The 18419-nt window shown below is 41.6% G+C and overlaps 1 protein-coding gene across 1 annotated transcript in view; it reads right to left on the bottom strand.

The window, feature by feature from the left end:
* The window catches only part of LOC108552571 (neurogenic locus Notch protein), a gene marked incomplete at its 5' end in the record, with an annotated part of 159672 nt that overhangs the window by 74458 nt on the left and 66795 nt on the right, over positions 1–18419 (bottom strand). The gene's annotated exons all lie outside the window — the stretch shown is intronic.

Below are 18419 nucleotides of genomic sequence, written 5' to 3'. Positions count from 1 at the left end.
TCCACGACCATTTGTAGAAGCCTAAACTATCGTTGTATAATATTCGCAAGCTCTGATCGCGATGCAAACATAATCGAGGGAGATACCGTAGCATGATCTCTAGTCGCTGTCAATGCAGACGCAAGTGAGAAATACGGCTCGGACGTGCAGCAATTCGAGAACAATTACCGAGGGCAAGGGCTGGGGACATTGGGGACCAGTGGAATCGAAAATTTAGCGTGTTCCCGAGGTCTCTGCGCGAGATAAAAGTTCTTGACAGCCGTTTGAAGAAGCCGAAGGCGGATATCAGGAGTTTCGTAGCACCGGTGACAGGAGCGAGTGGCAGAAGGAGAGATCGACCGGCTCCTCGGGTTTTCTTCGAGTTCACGCGTGCACACACGCGAAGGTCAACGCGAAGGGACGCGTAGGGAGGCCCTGGAAGGTCGGGAGAGGCGAGGCAGGGGCAGGAACCCGAGGACCGGAGTGGAAGACACGGTTCTCCTCCAACGCGTGGCGCGGCTTTGCTCTTGTTGGCCCCGTCGCGTCTCTTTCTCCCTCTCTTTCTTCCAACAAAACCCCGGTGACTTGCACAAGTTGCTCGGGGACCGAACAAAAAGCACTTTGTTCTAAGGTAAACCAACCTTAGGCCGTATGTGCGCGTTCCATCGAGGCTACAAGCCCTGACAAAGAAGGCGAACACGGCCGAGCGTGCACGCCACCCCTCGGCCAAGGCTACGGGGGCCCGGCAGGGAAAAAAGCGTGTCGAATCGGCCGGAAATTGTCTACGTTGATTTTTCTCCCTCTCCTGCCACCCTCCGGCACCCCTCCTCCCGCCCTGTTCGATATGCACCGTCAAAGCGTGCAGCGTATTTGCGCTAGGTAATTCGCTCGCGATGAATCGTACGCCGGAGCCGACAAAGGCGAAAAAGCGGAATTGCCGGACGCCGTGTTCGCGTTACCGGATTTATTGAAATTATGATGACGGAGGCATTATTGTTTCGCGTAATGATCTTTCTTTTACGTTCCACTCGTAATCGCTAGGTCCTGCATGCTACGCGGGGTTGCGGCTGACACGCGATGAGCCTTTGTCGAGCAACGTGTAGTCCCCGTGATGAGATTCCGATGTTTTTCACAGGATCAGAGTGGGTGGTGAATTTTATGTCGAATTAGGGATTGGTTATAGGTTATCTATAGGTCTAACCTTGTCTATAGGTTGCAACAGGGTTTTGAAGTTTGGAGAGGTGAGAATTAACGTGTTGGTAGTCAAGGGTGCGAATTGTAGGTCGAAAGTCGAGCAGGGGCTTTAATGATTCAATCTGGATTTTAGGGGTGGTGTAAATTAGCATTAAGGTTGGTCATAGTATTCAATAAATGGAAGTGACAGTAGTTCTTGGTTTCAGTTTCGTAGGAATTGATAAGTACTTGGTTCGTTTAACGCTAGAACTACCGATCTTCAGTGGGCACCTAACTACAACGTGCACAGATTATAGTAATTTTAAGCGATACGATGAATATGAGTGAATATATCGATTACAGTTCTTTATTAATACGAGTTGATACCAATTTTATTCTTAAAGCAGGTGTATGTGATCGGTGATTGCAAAAAGGAAAATTCTGGGACCAGTCATTTTGACTGGGTTGGTAGTTCTAGTGTTAATCGTATTGAAAATTGAATTTCTTTGTATTTCGATTTAGAAGATGAAAAGGAATTAAAATATTGCCTTAGGTGGAGGTCGAATTTTCTCGTACAGTGAATAGTGATAGAATATTTTTATTTCGATCTACGCGAACGCGCGTCACTCAACTAGGAACCCCACAATTCACTTCACCCTGACTCCCACACGCTACCAACGTCGCTCAAACTTACGACACACCTCCTCAAACAATCAAAGTACCCATCGAGTCTCGTAAACGTCAAAGTACTTCCTTTCTCGAAATTCTAACGCTCACACGCGTGCGTGTGCACAGTGATACCTACACGTTTCTCAAACGTTCCTCTAAAGCAACCGGAACCTGCGTCAAACGTGTAACTTACGAGCAACTCTTTCGATCAGTGTCTTCCCCTATTTTCAATTCTGTTGTATAAGAAATTCCAAGATCAGTCAAGTCCTCGAGACTCATAATACAAGAATCAAGATCCAAAACTCAAGGCATTCAAGATCCAAGGCTTTCAAGGTTCGAGATTTAGGATCTTCAAAACTCAAGATCCAAGATTCGAGACTTCCAATACTCAAGGATCCATATATCCAAGATTTTCTAGACTTAAGATGATACTTTTTAGACCTGAGATTCAAGACAGTCAAGATTTAATATTCAGGATCTTCAAAACTTAAGATCCAAGATTCGAGACTTCCAATACTCAAGGTTCAATATCCAAGATTCGAGACCTCCAAGACTCAAAGTTCAATATCCAAGATTTCCTAGACTCAAGATGACACTTTTCAAACAGAAGATTCAAGATTCAGGATCTATAAAACTCAAGATCCAAGATCCGACACATCCAAGACTCAAGGATCATTATATTACAGATTTCTAGACTTAAGATGAGACATTTCAGACAGAAGATTCAAAATTCAGAGTCTTCAAAACTCAAGATTCAAGAATCATCACTTCCAAAACTCAAGATCCAATATATCCAAGATTTTCTAAGCTTAAGATGACACTTTTCAGATCTAAGATTCAAGACATTCAAGAGTCAAAATTGGAAACTCAAACCTAAGATTGTAACCACTCTCAAAGCCCCCAAAACTCAAATTCTAGGTCTTCCAATACCTCCAATGGTGCTCAAACTTCCCACTCCTATCCACTCCTAATCTCTCCCTAAACTCCCAAAACTGAAATTCTAAGTCTTCCAAATACCTCCAATGGTGCTCAAACTTCCCACTTCTATCCACTCCTAATCTCTCCCTAAACTCCCAAAACTGAAATTCTAAGTCTTCCAAATACCTCCAATGGTGCTCAAACTTCCCACTTCTATCCACTCCTAATCTCTCCCTAAACTCCCAAAACTGAAATTCTAAGTCTTCCAAATACCTCCAATGGTGCTCAAACTTCCCACTTCTATCCACTCCTAATCTCTCCCTAAACTCCCAAAACTGAAATTCTAAGTCTTCCAAATACCTCCAATGGTGCTCAAACTTCCCACTCCTATACACTCCTAATCCTCCAACCTTCCAATCTTCTCAAACCCATCACGAGAAACCTCGTTGCAACCGAAGCACCCAGTCACCTCCTCTATCACCTTCTCCTCGACACGCCAAGCCAGACACTCTCAGCCTAGCTACCGCGAGCAGACAACCGGTCTATTTTCCCCCTGTTCCAATTTGAATTTCAACAATGCCAGGTTGCACGCGGAACGCGCGTATATGCCGAGTTCCACTTTCAGTGCTCGCGTGCAGGATTCGCCGTGGGGAACCAGTCGAGGACACTCGTGTATCCGATAACCCAATATCCGAGTGGCTTGTCGTCTCACCGCGCCTACTCCTGCACATGCAGAGACTTCGACCCGCATAAATTTGCATAGAACCGCCGCGCCCCTTCGCGGACACCCGTGTCTTCGTAGAGACGTACGTACAACGGACGTGCATACACACGGATACAGGTTAGCGGAGTGGTGCAAAGAGTGCAACGGACACACGCGTGCAGATAGAGCGGAGAATGGATCGGGATCGAGGTGCTCGTTTTTCGCGGCCAGTTTCGAGGCACGTGGTCGGGGACCAGGTCCGCCCTTAATAAGGAGCGCGAAGGTCTCGAGGTAGGCGTGGATTTGTCTCGTTCGAATATCGAACCCCGTGGACCCTTGCGGCCCTGTTTTTTACCCACTCACGGTACCTTTGATCCGACCACGATTCCTCCGCCGCTTTTTGAAACGTTAATTGCGGCTCTATGCTGCTGGCTGAGTTCACGACGATTGCGGATTCCGAGCTTGCGAATGTTTCTCGATTTCTTGGGAAATCGCGGCTTTGGGTCTATGGAGTTGGTCAATGTTTGACGTGATGTTTGAAATATTTTAAATTTGAAAATGTAAATTTTAAAGTTGTGGAATATTATTCAAGTTTGGCAGAGTGTCCTGAGTAGTATGTCTCATGACTTGGTCTGAGCTTTTGAATGTATTTCGACTTCTTGTGAAACTTGGGTCTAGGTCTAGTGTTGGTCAATGTTTGACGTGACGTTTGAAATATTTTTAATTTGGAAATGTGAGTGTTGAAGTTGTCAAACATGATTCAGGTTTGGCAGGATCTCTTGGGCAGTATGTCTCATGACATGGTCTGAGCTTTTGAATATATTTCAATTTCTTCGGAAACGTGGGTTTAAGTCTGGAGTTGGTCAATGTTTGACGTGACGTTTGAAATATTTTTAATTTGGAAATGTGAGTGTTGAAGTTGTGGAATATGATTCAAGTTTGACAGGGTTCTTGAGTAGTATGTCTCATGACATGATCTGAGCTTTTGAATATATTTCAATTTCTTAGGAAACTTGGGTCTAGGTCTAGCGTTGGTCAATGTTTGACGTGAAGTTTGAAATATTTTTAATTTGGAAATGTGAGTGTTGAAGTTGTGGAATATGATTCAAGTTTGACAGGGTATCTTGAGTAGTATGTCTCATGACTTGGTCTGAGCTTTTGAATGTATTTCGACTTCTTGTGAAACTTGGGTCTAGGTCTAGTGTTGGTCAATGTTTGACGTGACGTTTGAAATATTTTTAATTTGGAAATGTGAGTGTTGAAGTTGTCAAACATGATTCAGGTTTGGCAGGATCTCTTGGGCAGTATGTCTCATGACATGGTCTGAGCTTTTGAATATATTTCAATTTCTTAGGAAACGTGGGTTTAAGTCTGGAGTTGGTCAATGTTTGACGTGACGTTTGAAATATTTTTAATTTGGAAATGTGAGTGTTGAAGTTGTGGAATATGATTCAAGTTTGACAGGGTTCTTGAGTAGTATGTCTCATGACATGATCTGAGCTTTTGAATATATTTCAATTTCTTAGGAAACTTGGGTTTAGGTCTAGCGTTGGTCAATGTTTGACGTGACGTTTGAAATATTTTTAATTTGGAAATGTGAGTGTTGAAGTTGTGGAATATGATTCAAGTTTGACAGGATTCTTGAGTAGTATGTCTCATGACTTAATCCGAGCTTTTCAATATTCTTCGATTTCTTGGGACATGTGGATTTGAGTCAGGTGTTGGTCAGAGTTTGATGTAATGTTTGAAATATTTCAAATTTGGAAATATAAGTGCTGAAGATGTGGAATATGATTCAAGTTTGGCAGGGTCTCTTAAGTAATGTCTCATGACTTCCCAGCTTTTGAATGTACTTCCATTTCTTTGGAAACGTGGGTTTGAGTTTGATGTTGGTAATAGTTGGACATGATGTTTGAAATTTAAAAAATTTAGGAGTATTTTTTTCTTTTCCATTTTTGGAGATATAAGTATTGAAATTATGATTAATGGTTCAAGTTTGGTTGAGTGTCATGGCTTGTAAGAGTGTTAATATTTTGTATGTTATTTCTTTTCTCATATTAACAATAAATTACACGAAGGACACGTGTCTTACCTTACCTCAACCACGTTAAAAGTAAACGGTAACGACTCGGTATACTTTAAGAGGATTTGAATTCATGGTGGGTTAAAGAATGTTCGACGTAACTACAATCGATAATTAAATAATTTGTCTAAATTTACTGCCATCTAAAAATTCTGAAAATTCTGGAATTTCCTGAAAAATGTAACTACGTACTCAGTTACAATTCTAAAAATTTCAATCAACCCTAGCAAACATAATACCCTCTTCATCCCCTTAAAAAGGATATTATTATACCTTACTATAAATAACAATTTAAAATAACTATTCATAAGGACAATTATATACAAAAATTTAATGCAACAAATTAATAATAATTTATAACATTCAATATAAAAATTCTCAGCAAATGTAATACCGTTTTCACCCCACCCTACCCCTGAAAGTGGTACCTACCATAAATGACAACCCAAAGAAAACTTTTAATAAAATAATTTGCTCACAAATCCCAACACCACGTATTACAAAAACACAACAGCATTCTCCAAAAAATCCACAATAAAAACCTAATACAACATTAAAAAATAGTAATTCCAAACAAATACCCAAGATCAAAGCCTCGACCCAACTATTCCCCATCTCCACCACAAACATCGTCAAACCTCTCACCAAAAAGGAAAAATAATTCCTTAAAATACCCAACTCGACATGAAGCATTACCGGCATTCCGTCACCGCGACACGGAAGTCCCAAAATGTCCCCCATCGCGCATCCTCGTTTATCAATCCGCTATCGTGTCCCGTTACGTTAAACCTCGGATAAGAAGGGTTAACGAGCTCGGTCGCCCACGCGTCATAATTTAAATTCGCCTGGAAATCCCCTGCGACCTTATCCACGTGACCAGAAACAGAGAAAAAAAAAGAAGAAAAATAAAAAAAAAAATACAAAATTGGAAAAACGAACAATCCATCATGCACAGTCGCGATGGAGTATCGTAAATGGTCCGAAGGAGGACATCGGAGAAATTCGACGTCATGGGGATGTTTGCGTGCCATGCTCGGTCATCAGGATAGGAATTCGACTTAGGAGACTACTCGCACTCGAGGACTAGATCAATCGATACTGTTGGTCTCTTGGTGAGAAAATATTCGTGACCAGAAACAGGGAAAAAAGAGGAAAAATAAAAAAAAAAATATACAAAATTGGAAAAACGAACATTCCATCATGCACAGTCGCGATGGAGTATCGTAAATGGTCCGAGGGCTGCCTTGTCGTCGAGGTTTTGTTCCCTGGATACGCTCGACGAGACATTTAAGGAAGTCGGTGTGCAGGCCAGCGTCGGTCGATTAAAGAAAGCAAGGCGGAAAGGGGCGAGGAGGGGAAAAAATATAGAGGCCTCCTAAAGTATACAAGCTGGCGTGTGTAATGGGTGGTGTACGGTGGTTCCACCCACAAAGGGGCTTAATGGCGCCGCCCGTGGGCATTTACGAGTGACTTACGCGTTCGCGCATGATAAATAAATCTATGCAACGCATTATACGCCGTGGTTCCCCCTGTCAGGCCCCGTGATTAATGCCGGCCCGTGTTCCGGACCCAGAGGTGTTCGTGCTACGCGTGTCCCTGCTACGAGAGACGCGCATTTTTACCGGCTACTCTCTTCTGAAATTTCCAGCCAATTTCGGGCTTTGTGATTTGTCGCGGATCTTCCACACCACCCTGGTAATGGATGTCGAGTTTGGACGGGTGGCGAAACCGTGCTGGTGATTTGTGGCCAGTTGCTGTTCGGCATTGTAATTGTCCACGAGTGAAATTTTGTTGCGATCCAGTGTCCTTGTCGCAGGTGGAATTTTAAGGAAGTAATCGGTGGATATTGGAAGACAGTGACAATCTTGTTTTGGGCTAATCAATTATTGAATTATTATGAAATTTGAAGGAATTAATAAATAAATGCAAATGCTTGGAAATAATTTTGTTTTTGACTAGCCAATTAGAAAAGATTGTGGGATATTTCGTATATCGAATTACTATGAAATTTGGAGGAATTAATAAATAAATGTAAATGCATGGAAATTTGTACTCAATTGGGGTTGGGGATTGCAATTGTCGACGAGTGAAATTTTGTTGTGCTCCAATGTCCTTGTTGCATTTGCAATGACCATTTTGTTTTCGGCTAGTCGATTATTGAATTAATATGAAATTTTGAGGAATTAATAAATAAATGCATGGAAATAATTTTGTTTTTAACTAGCAAATTAGAAAAGATTGTGGGAAATTTTGTATATGGAATTATTATAAAATTTGAAGAAATTAATAAATAAATATAAATGCACGGAAATAATTTTGTTTTTAACTAGAAAATTAGAAAAGATTGTGGGATATTTTGTGTATTAAATTATTATGAAATTTGGAAGAATTAATAAATATACGTAAATGCTTGGAAATAATTTTGTTTTCTACTAGCAAATCAGAAAAGATTGTGAGATATTTTGCATATCGAATTATTATGAAAATTGGAAGAATTAATAAATAAATTAATAATAAACGGAAATTTGTATTCAGTTGGAATTGGGGATTACAATTGTCAGTGACTGAAATTTCGTTGAGCTAGAATGCAAATAAATATTTTTCTTCAAAACCAGTTAACCAAAAAATAAATTAATATTATGGAAATTATAATCTGTAATACAAAATTACCATAAATGAAACTTGAAGCAATTTTACTCTGGACTCGAACATATAAATATTATAAATAAAATGTAACTATAAATACAAATAATTTTGCTTCGAATAAATTACTTAATATTAAGATTCTCAAAAATATATCAAAACCTAGAACCATAGAAAATAAAAAATAAATGAAACTACATATAGATAATTTCCTTTTCAACTAATCAATCAAATTAAGGAATAAATTAAACAAGAAGACTATAAAATTATTTAAGCAATCTTTATAACTTAAATAATTAAAGAATTATTTAAAACAGAATTCTAAAAAGTATTATACGCAAATAACGTATGAAAATAATTTCCAAGAATTGCGAAATCTTTTACATTTTCAACAGCACGGACTACAAAATTCTCCAATTAACATACATTACCGAACCATCTCAGAAATACCCTGAAGAAACACACAGGCTACTCATCGGGCACCTAAATCACCATCAAACAGCCGAATTCGCTATCGCTGTAGCATCAGAGGAGCAACATTTCAAGCAACGTTTGCTCGTTGGAAGCGACGCTTATATCCAGGAATACTCGTAGGGAGGACGGTAAATTCGGAGCGGACGCAGCGCGGAAGCGATTAACATAAAAGCTCGCCTCCCCTCGAGTTATCACGTTGAATATGCTAATAAGACCGCTAGGAAATCTCGGATATTACGTACGAAGGCGCGCGACGTCAAAGCGAATAAATAGATAGGAGAACAGGTCCCTGATTCGCGCACAGATAAGCAGTTCCTTCCTAGACCGTCTCGCGAGCATTCTTTTTCCCATTGCTAGCATAATTCGGTAGCAGGGGAAAATAATAAAGAGCGAAAGCTGGCTAGAAATTTCCATAATGCCGACCATCGTCGGCGTCCTCGAGGGACTGTGGGCTAACAGAGAAAAAGGCAAACACCGACAGCTAGAGACCCTTCTTTGCCCCCTTTCGTTCTCCACCTCGCTGTCCCTGTCCTTTTTCTCCGTCCAAACCCTTCGTACCACGCATTCCTCTGCTGCTCCCGAAGACCACCGATAGACCCCCCTCTCGTCATCGGCCGTGTTTAGAGATCCTTCTGAGACCAGATATCGATCCCTGGAACGAATGCTATCGGGTGGCTCGCTAGGTACCCCGTGAGTCTGTGGAATTTGTTTATTTCCTGGCTCGGATTGCTGTAGTCGGAAGTCTAATCTGAAGATTAGACCAATGACAGGATCTTGGTATTAGGGGACAGAGAAAATTGCGACAGTGCAATAGGAATCGTAATCATGAAACAGTCCTTGCTATTATGACACCTGCGATAACAGCCTATTAAAGAAAATCCAAATCCGAAGGTCAAGATAATAATACAGACGTCCAAGAGCTAATATGAATCATCACCTCACCCAAACCAAGACCAAATGTATAAATACCATTGACAAATTTAAATGAAGTTAGTCTTGATACTGATACCTCATCCATACGGTTATGTTCTTTGCGAGAAACCTTAGTAAACTCTCTATAGACCAGTTTTGCTCCTATCACCGAAACTGTGGTTCGTCGAAATCATTTTTATATTCTGGATCCTGTGGCCAGTTTCGATGAATATTATTTCTTTCATTGTCCACGTGTAATTCTCCCGTGACACCATCGTCTATGCTCCGTTCAGCGAGGAAAGGCAGAAAATGTACGTTTGCGTGATCAGTGCTGCGGACTGCAGCTGAGCGCTGCCAAATGTCAATGTTCAGGGACGAATAATGAAGAACCCTTATTGGAGGAGCTTCCAGTCCTGTTCCGATCACGCGCCTCTGTCGTGTATAGTGCGTTCGAGAAAAGTAGGCACAGCGTGTTTACATCCTCACGGCTGATTAACTCCACTGACGTTGCCATCGTCACAGGCAGTGACAGCTATTGGCCGAAGATGGTGACGAAGATCATTGGTCACTGTGTTTTGTGATTAAAGGAGAATCAGCGGAGTTAATCAGTCGTGGGTGCCTTCTTTTCTCGAACGCACAATAATTTATATATTACTTCCTGCAAGTTCTCGTTGAACGAAGTATAATATTCTACTTCTATTTCAAAAATTTATAAGAAGCTTGACCTGATGCAGACGGTGCCAACTGGTAACTAGATACTACTAGATAATCAGGGAATAGAAGATCGGTTAATTACAAATTTTCTGTCATTAACTACTTCCCTACTTGTACCCCAGAAATCCCAAAAGAATGAAAATCCCTTATACCGGTGCAAGTTCCTGTCAACTGATGACTAGATATTACTAGATATATATATAATAATAAGGAATAGAAGGTCGATTAATCATAAATTTTCTACCATTGAGTAGTCCTACCTGTACTCCAAAAATCCCTTGTTCCAATGCAAGTTGGTGTCAACTGGTAACTAGATACTACCAAATAATTAGGGAATAGAAGGTCGATTAGCTACAAATTGTTTGTCACTGACTAGTCCTACTTATACTCCAAAAATCCCTTGTACCAATGCAAGTTCGTATCAACTAGTAACTAGATACTACTAGATAATCAGGGAATAGAAGATCGGTTAATTACAAATTTCCTGTTACTGAATGGCTCTAAGTGTACCTCAAAAATTCCTAATTCGTGTCAACTGGTGATTAGATACTATTAGATATTCGGAGCATATAAGATCGACTAACCACAAATTTCTCGTCATCAATTAATCCTACTTGTTCTCCAAAAATCCCTTATACCGATGCAAATTCGTGTCAACTGTTTACCAGGTACTATTACATAATAGCAGGATAAAATATCGACTAACTACAAATTGCTCATCATCAACTGGTCCTACATTTATGCTCCAAAAATCCCTAAAAATTGAAAATCCCTTATACCGATACAAGTTCGTGTCAACTGATGACCAGATACTTCTACATAACCCTGTCTCTACTATTACAAACTGTCACAGTATTGACATCCTTGATCAATCCACTATTATACCCAACCTCACAGTTTCCTCACGAGCAACCTCGCTGAACGCAACTTTTACATTCATCCTCTGTTACGTATCATCGCATAGATGCATCGAACTGACCATGACGATAAACGAATATTCCAAAAGCAGGATTATTACGCAACCAGGCAGACGCGTTCCATTTCCATCTGGATCCCTTATCTCCGGCGATTCTCCTCGCAATTAATACCATGTAGTTCACCGTACGATCGGATCAGCCAGCCTTGGAGCAGCTTACAACCGCGGGAAAGTATGCGAGAGCGTTATTCACGCGGTGACCCAATACACGCGCAGAGGACCCTAGTAGACGCGGACATTGTATCTGCGGCAGAAGAAAGCCACGGAGGGCGCAATCAGCGTGGATCCCGCCATTCCGCGAACTTGTAAACCAAACCGCGGATCGCAAATCGAGAAACAGGAAAGACCGCGCCACGAGGAAGCCCATATACGCGGTAACCCTCGGTCAGCCTTTAAGCCGGGTCCCTTCTACCGTGCTCTCTCCGTCCCTCCGTGGCACCCACCAGCGCCTGTATACCCGTTTCCCTCGGGACGTTGGTACTACGAAAAAACGTACGGTAATTAAGGAAGATAGGAATCGCCTCTTAAATCGCTCTCAACCGCCTGCGAGTCCACCTCCGCCGCCGTGGGTAACCTCGGGATAACAACTCCCCTGCCCCCTCGGCCTGCTGTGTCCCCAGCATCTCTGCCTCCGAGGTTACTCACGCCGCTACTAGAGATATCTGCATCTCGGAAGTGCTTGCCCCTGTCCCCTGTACGGCAAATAAATCAGATCGTCGCACGGACCGTCGCCTGTGCCGGTCTTATTTATACGGCCTAACAGAGGGATAGAGCCAGCGTGTACCCAGGCTATACACACGGGCCCGCGCGTGTATCCTCCGCGGAGTGTACACGCGGATACTCCGCCTCGTTCGCATCCTCTCCGATATGTGCGTGGGTTAGAAAGCACCGTTACCGCGCAACCGAGAAATTCCATCTGTCTCGAGGCGAATCCGACAGACTCGCGCGCTCCTAGGGAATTGGAGGCTCGCTGCTCGGCAGGGCTAGGGAATCGCAGGCTCTCCGGCGGCCCGCAACGCGATGGGGCTCGATTAAAATTAATAAGCGCCTGCTGCCAGTTGCGTCTGCATGCTGATCCACCGACGCCGAGGTGCTAACGAGGCTATTCTTCTTCCAGCTCCATTCGCGAGGATCTCCATTCGCGAGCGGTAGCCGACCCTCTTTCGCTCAACGTGGTCTTAACGGTTGTTGCGAGAGCCGGGACATTAGTTGGGAATAGGTTCAGAGGGGATCGTTTTGGGGAACGAAGGTAGTAAACGCTGTGTGCACGGGAATGCAGCAAGGCTGTCGAGCGGATGGGTATGGATGGCCAGGAGTTGCAGCTACGTGTGGTCCTGCGTTCGAGATTGTCGGGTTATAATTGTTGCTTCTGCCTGGGATTCCTCGCGAGCTTTCGCCGATGAAATACAGGAGAGCCTATCGGGAGACGCGTAATTAAAAGTCTTATCGGGTACAGGTATTTCCATAATCTCCTGAGACTGGACTTCATGTACGCTTCGTGTGTTCTAAATATCTACAGTGAGACGTCTTCGGTGGATCAGGAATACTTTAGATAACGATTTATCGTTGATACGAATCCCTTTCACGCTTTCCTTCGTCCGATTCTCAGAAGAGGTCACTCCGAGACAAATGTTGCAAGTTATCCAACTGCGATATGGATGTCTGCTCACATGCTACAGACGAAAAGACTCTAAACTCTGTCAAAATCTCGGATACCGCAAAATTAGCCTAATTCCAATAATGGAGGCTTCAAGACTGTGACGAGAAAATGGTAGTCGGAGGAAAATGAAGAACCCTATCGATAATAGGGCACACTCAATTAGCAGAAGGCACCTGGGCTGCTAAAGACACTCCACAGACGAAGAGTCTCTAAACTCTCAAAATCTTGGATACCGCAAAATTAGCCTAATTCCAATAATGGAGGCTTCAAAACTGTGACAAGAAAATGGTAGAACGACGGGAAAGGAAGACCCCTATCGATAATGCGGCGTACTCAGTTTGCAGAGTGCACCTGGGGTACTAAAGATACGCCACAATCGGAGAGACTCTAAACTCTGCCAAAGTTTCGAATACTGCAAAATTCGCCTAATTCCAATAGTGGAGGCTTCAAGACAGTGACGATAAAATGGTAGCTGGAAGGAAAGGAAGAGCCCTATCAATATTGCGACATACTCGGTTAACAGTGGGCACCTTGGTGCTAAATACACGCCACAATCGGAGAGACTCTAAATTCTGTCAAAGTTTCGAATATTGCAAAATTCGTCTAATTCCAATAGTGGAGGCTTCAAGACTGTGACGATAAAATGGTAACCAGGGAGAAAGGAAGAGCCCTATCGATATTGCGACATACTCGGTTAACAGTGGGCACCTTGGTGCTAAATACACGCCACAATCGGAGAGACTCTAAATTCTGTCAAAGTTTCGAATATTGCAAAATTCGCCTAATTCCAATAATGGAGGCTTCAAGAGTGCGATGATAAAATGGTAGCCGGAGGGAAAGGAAGAGCCCTATCGATATTGCGACATACTCGGTTAACAGTGGGCACCTTGGTGCTAAATACACGCCACAATCGGAGAGACTCTAAATTCTGCCAAAGTTTCGAATACTGCAAAATTCGCCTAATTCCAATGGTGGAGGCTTCAAGAGTGCGATGATAAAATGGTAGCCGGAGGGAAAGGAAGAGCCCTATCGATATTGCGACATACCCGGTTAGCAGTGGGCACCTGGGGTGCTCTTCATCCGCGTTTCCAGATTCCAAGAGGAAGATGCGATCTGTGGACGGGTACGGCGGCTGAGGCAAAGGACGACCGCGAGCGCGAATGGAAGGAATCGGTAGGAGGTTGGCAGAGATGGCTCGCGGATAAAATCGGCAGGCTGGCAGGGGCGCGAGAGCTGCCTGGGGGACGCGTACACGCGGTCTGACGCGTCAATTATAGGCAGAGAGAGGATTCGGTGAGCAGCCACGGGGACGTATTTCACGCGGGACCCTTAACGAGGGATTCCGTCGTCTAGGGTCCGCACACGGCTGCTCGTCGACTTCGACCGCTTATTTTTTACCTTGGTGAAAGTTTCGCAGAGGGACAGAGAGGGAGGAAAGAAGGGGGAGCAGCGAAGAACGAGAACCGAGCCGGAATATTCCCCTATCTTGGGCTTCAGGGTCAGAATCGTGTTCCAATTAGATGCCACGACCAGACTCCGCGCATTTTTCACCTGCTCCCACCACACAGTCCCGCTGTGGTAGCTATCGCTCGTGTCGCACAGCTTGCAACCCCTCTAAGTCCGAGCGGAGGAGCATCTAATAGGGGCTGCACGCGGTCCGTGCAGACTTATAAAAGCAGATACGTGTCGTATACAGGTTATATAATGCATCCCGCGGCAAATACGTGAGCATGCATTTTAGCGGTAGCCGAGGGTCATTAGGAGCAGCGGCTCGGGACCGTGGAACTACGAGTTGACCCCTGCGACGGGCCGAACAACGGAAAATAAAAGGGAGCCACGTAATTAGCCTGGCGATATTAATTTCTGCCTTCTTATCGGCGCCATCGACTCGGCCTCGCGATGCGAATTAATGGCGGTCGTGGCCCAAGTATGTATCCGCAACGTGAGATTCGTGGGTAATTGAATTCCTTCCACTGGCATTCGTTTCTTTCCTCCTTCCACTTATTTTTCTCTTCTTTCCTTCTTTATGCATTCCTTTATTTATTCGTTTATTTATTTCAGGGATCAAAAACTTAATTGCGAGACAGTCGAATAGAAGCTACGCATTTGAGGCAATTAGATACTGAGTCAGAGAAGAAGTCTAAGTCGTAGGTGCCTAACCTGTGACACAATTTTGTCTATAAAGTGTCAAATAAGATGTATAGAACAATTTTGAAGTTATTCCATGCTTTGCCATCTTGTAATTAAAAGAATCGTAAATTAATGAAGCTTAAACTACTTCGATATGTTAACGCAAACATTATAGATGACATAACTAAAACATGACACCTGTTAGATGCTACACACTCTTTTGGATCTATTCAATCATTTATTAATAATTCAAAAAATTCGTGGAAATTCAGGTATTATTACAGGCATTGATGTGTTAACTATATTGTATATTTATTATATATTAACTATATTATATATTTCTTACCCATCAGTTATTGTTAGTATTGGGTATATTTTTGTGAGACAAAACAACTCGTTTTCTTCCAATATAGCCCAGGGAAGCTGTATTTAAATACGTTAACTATATATTTTACGCTCTTTTTGACTCATCAGCTAATGTTAACTATATTATGCCAATGTTAACTTTATTATGTTAATGTTAGCTATATTTTGTGCGGCTCAGGGGAGATCAAAGATTGGACATCCCTGATCTAAATGATCAATCCAACAAGACGATAGATCCTTTAATTTTTCTTCGATTCAGAGATTTATTTTTATAATTTGCAATTTGCTTTTCAACATTTGGCAAATTTTATTAATATTTTATTTCAAATTAAAAATCGGTAATTCATTTATTTGTATTAATTTCTTATTTAATTTCTATTATAATTTCTATTGCAATTTGCTTCGCAACATTTGGCAAATTTTATTATTATTTTATTTGAAATTAAAAATCGGTAGTTCATTTATTTCTTATTTAATTTCTATTTAATTTCTATTATAATTATAACTATAATTTCTATTTAATTTCTATTAATTTAATACCCGTGGTCATTAAATATGATCTAGTCATCTAATATGACAGACTGTTTTTCTTTTTCGTTTGCTTTTATTGTATCAGATTTGATAATTGACATGACAATCTTTGTTTTTTAGAAAAAGAGAGGAATAGGAGCGACGTGTATCAACTGTACGAGATCGTGTGAGAATCCTGTGGCGAGCAGACGCGATCGACAATGGCTGTTCATTAAACCGAAGCCTCCTAACGATTTCGTTAATTAGTCGAGTCATAATTCTAACTGCGCTTCCGTTCGTCCGCGCTGAATGGACTATGTTTCGCGGGTTATACCTGTTCCCACCACCCTTCAGCTTCCTCACACGCCACGCGAATCCTCGTAACCACTTTCTCACTCCCAATTTTGAATATGCAAACGATCAGGATTATTCGACTTGGGTGGTGAAATGTCACTCACTGCCAAAAATTTGAACAGTTATCGCAAAATAATAAAATTTCTCGAAATGCATGGGTCGAATATTTATTTTCCATTTCAAGGTATTGCAGTGGGAAATGGACGAATCGAATTTTTAATTTCAAAATGTATGACACTGCCAAGAATCTATACAGTCGTAGTAAAATAATCAAAATTTTCGAAATACAAAGGTTAGACATTTCTTTCCTATTTCTAGATGTCACAGTGGGAAATGGATAAATCGAATTTTCAATTTAAAAATGTCTACCGCTTCCAAAGATCTATACAGTCACTGTAAAATAATAAAATCTCTCGGAATGCAAGGATCGAATATTTCTTTCCAATTTTAAAATATTACGATGGAGAAAGGACGAATCAAATTTTCAAATATCGGTCAAATATTTCTTTCCTATTTCAAAGTATTACGGTGGAAAATGGATGAATCGAATTTTTAATTTCAAAATATCTGTCACTGTCAAAAACTCCCCAATTGCAAGGAAAGAATATTTCTTTCCTATTTCCAAATATTACAGTGGAAAATCGACGAATCGAATTTTCAATTTCAAAATGTCGGCCACTGCCAATTACCTGTACAATCACTGTAAAATAATAAAAATTCTCGAAATACAGAAGTTACACATTTCTTTCCTATTTCTAGATGTCACAGTACAAAATGGACGAATCGAATTTTAAATTTCAAAATGTCTGCCATTGCCAAAGATCTATACAGTCACTGTAAAATAATAAAATCTCTCGAAATGCAAAGATCGAATATTTCTTTCCAGTTTCAAAGTATTATGGGCGAAAATGGATGAATCGAATTTTTAATTTCAAAATGTCTGTCATTATCAAAAACTCCCCAAATGTAAGGGATGAATATTTCTTTCCTATTTCCAAACGTTACAGTGGAAAATGTCTACCACTGTCAAAAACTCCCTAAATACAAGGGATGAATATTTCTTTCCTACTTCCAAATGTCACAGTGGGAAATGGACAAATCGAATTTCCAATTTCAAAATGTCTGCCATTGCTAAAAACCTTGTCAGTGGTCGCAAAATAATAAAAACTCTCGAAATACAAAGATTAGACATTTCCTTCCCATTTCCAGATGTCACAGTGGGAAATTGACGAATCGAATTTCCAATTTCAAAATATCTGCCACTGCCAAAGGCCTGTACAGTCACTGTAAAATAATAAAAATCTTCGAAATACAAAGATTAGACATTTCCTTCCCATTTCCAGATGTCACATTGGGAAATTGACGAATCGAATTTCCAATTTCAAAATGTCTGCCACTGCCAAAGGCCTGTACAGTCACTGTAAAATATTAAAATTTCTGGAAATGCAGAAGTCGAATATTTCTTTCGTATTTCAAGATATTATAATAGAAAATGGACGAATCGAATTTTCAATTTCAAAATATCCGTCACTGTCAAAAATTCCCCAAATGCAAGGGATGAATTACTTCTTTCCTACTTCCAGATATTAATTTCTCATAAGGCAAGGCGTCCTCTCGTCTGAGAAAGGAGTAGAAGACGAAACGGGTTGCAGAAATCGGCGTAGATCGCCGCGGGACGCGGATCGCGATTGTCTCGGCCCTATTTTTTCCTCGGCGGTAATTATCGCGCGCAATTTTCACCGCTCGCGATCCGCCAATTAGCGGCGGCATCGAACTTTTTCTCATGGGCGAGCGTAGCCAGCCAATTACACGGGGCCTCTTCCCACATCCATATTGCGATAGACGCATTCTCAAACTCGTCCGCTCTTCACACGCGCGCCCGCCATTTTACTAATTAATCGAATATCGGTCGACTTCTCGAATGCTGATGGCCTTCCGCTGAAAAAGGACCACGAAGAAAAATGACCGAGTCTCTGAGACTGTGTACCACCGGATCATACAATTCTCAAGAAAGGTACGACGTTTCTTTCGAAATTTTACTCGTGAGGGGAAATCCGACTTTTTATCTCTTAGTGATGCTGTTAAATTGATGCTTGACAAATTGAACATATCCAATATTTATTTATTTATATTTATTATATAATATATTTATATT

The sequence above is a fragment of the Eufriesea mexicana genome, unplaced genomic scaffold (genome assembly GCF_001483705.2).
Source record: "Eufriesea mexicana isolate 0111107269 unplaced genomic scaffold, ASM148370v2 scaffold7170, whole genome shotgun sequence".
NCBI lineage: Eukaryota > Metazoa > Arthropoda > Insecta > Hymenoptera > Apidae > Eufriesea > Eufriesea mexicana.
This window is presented reverse-complemented; position numbering and strand designations above follow the sequence as displayed.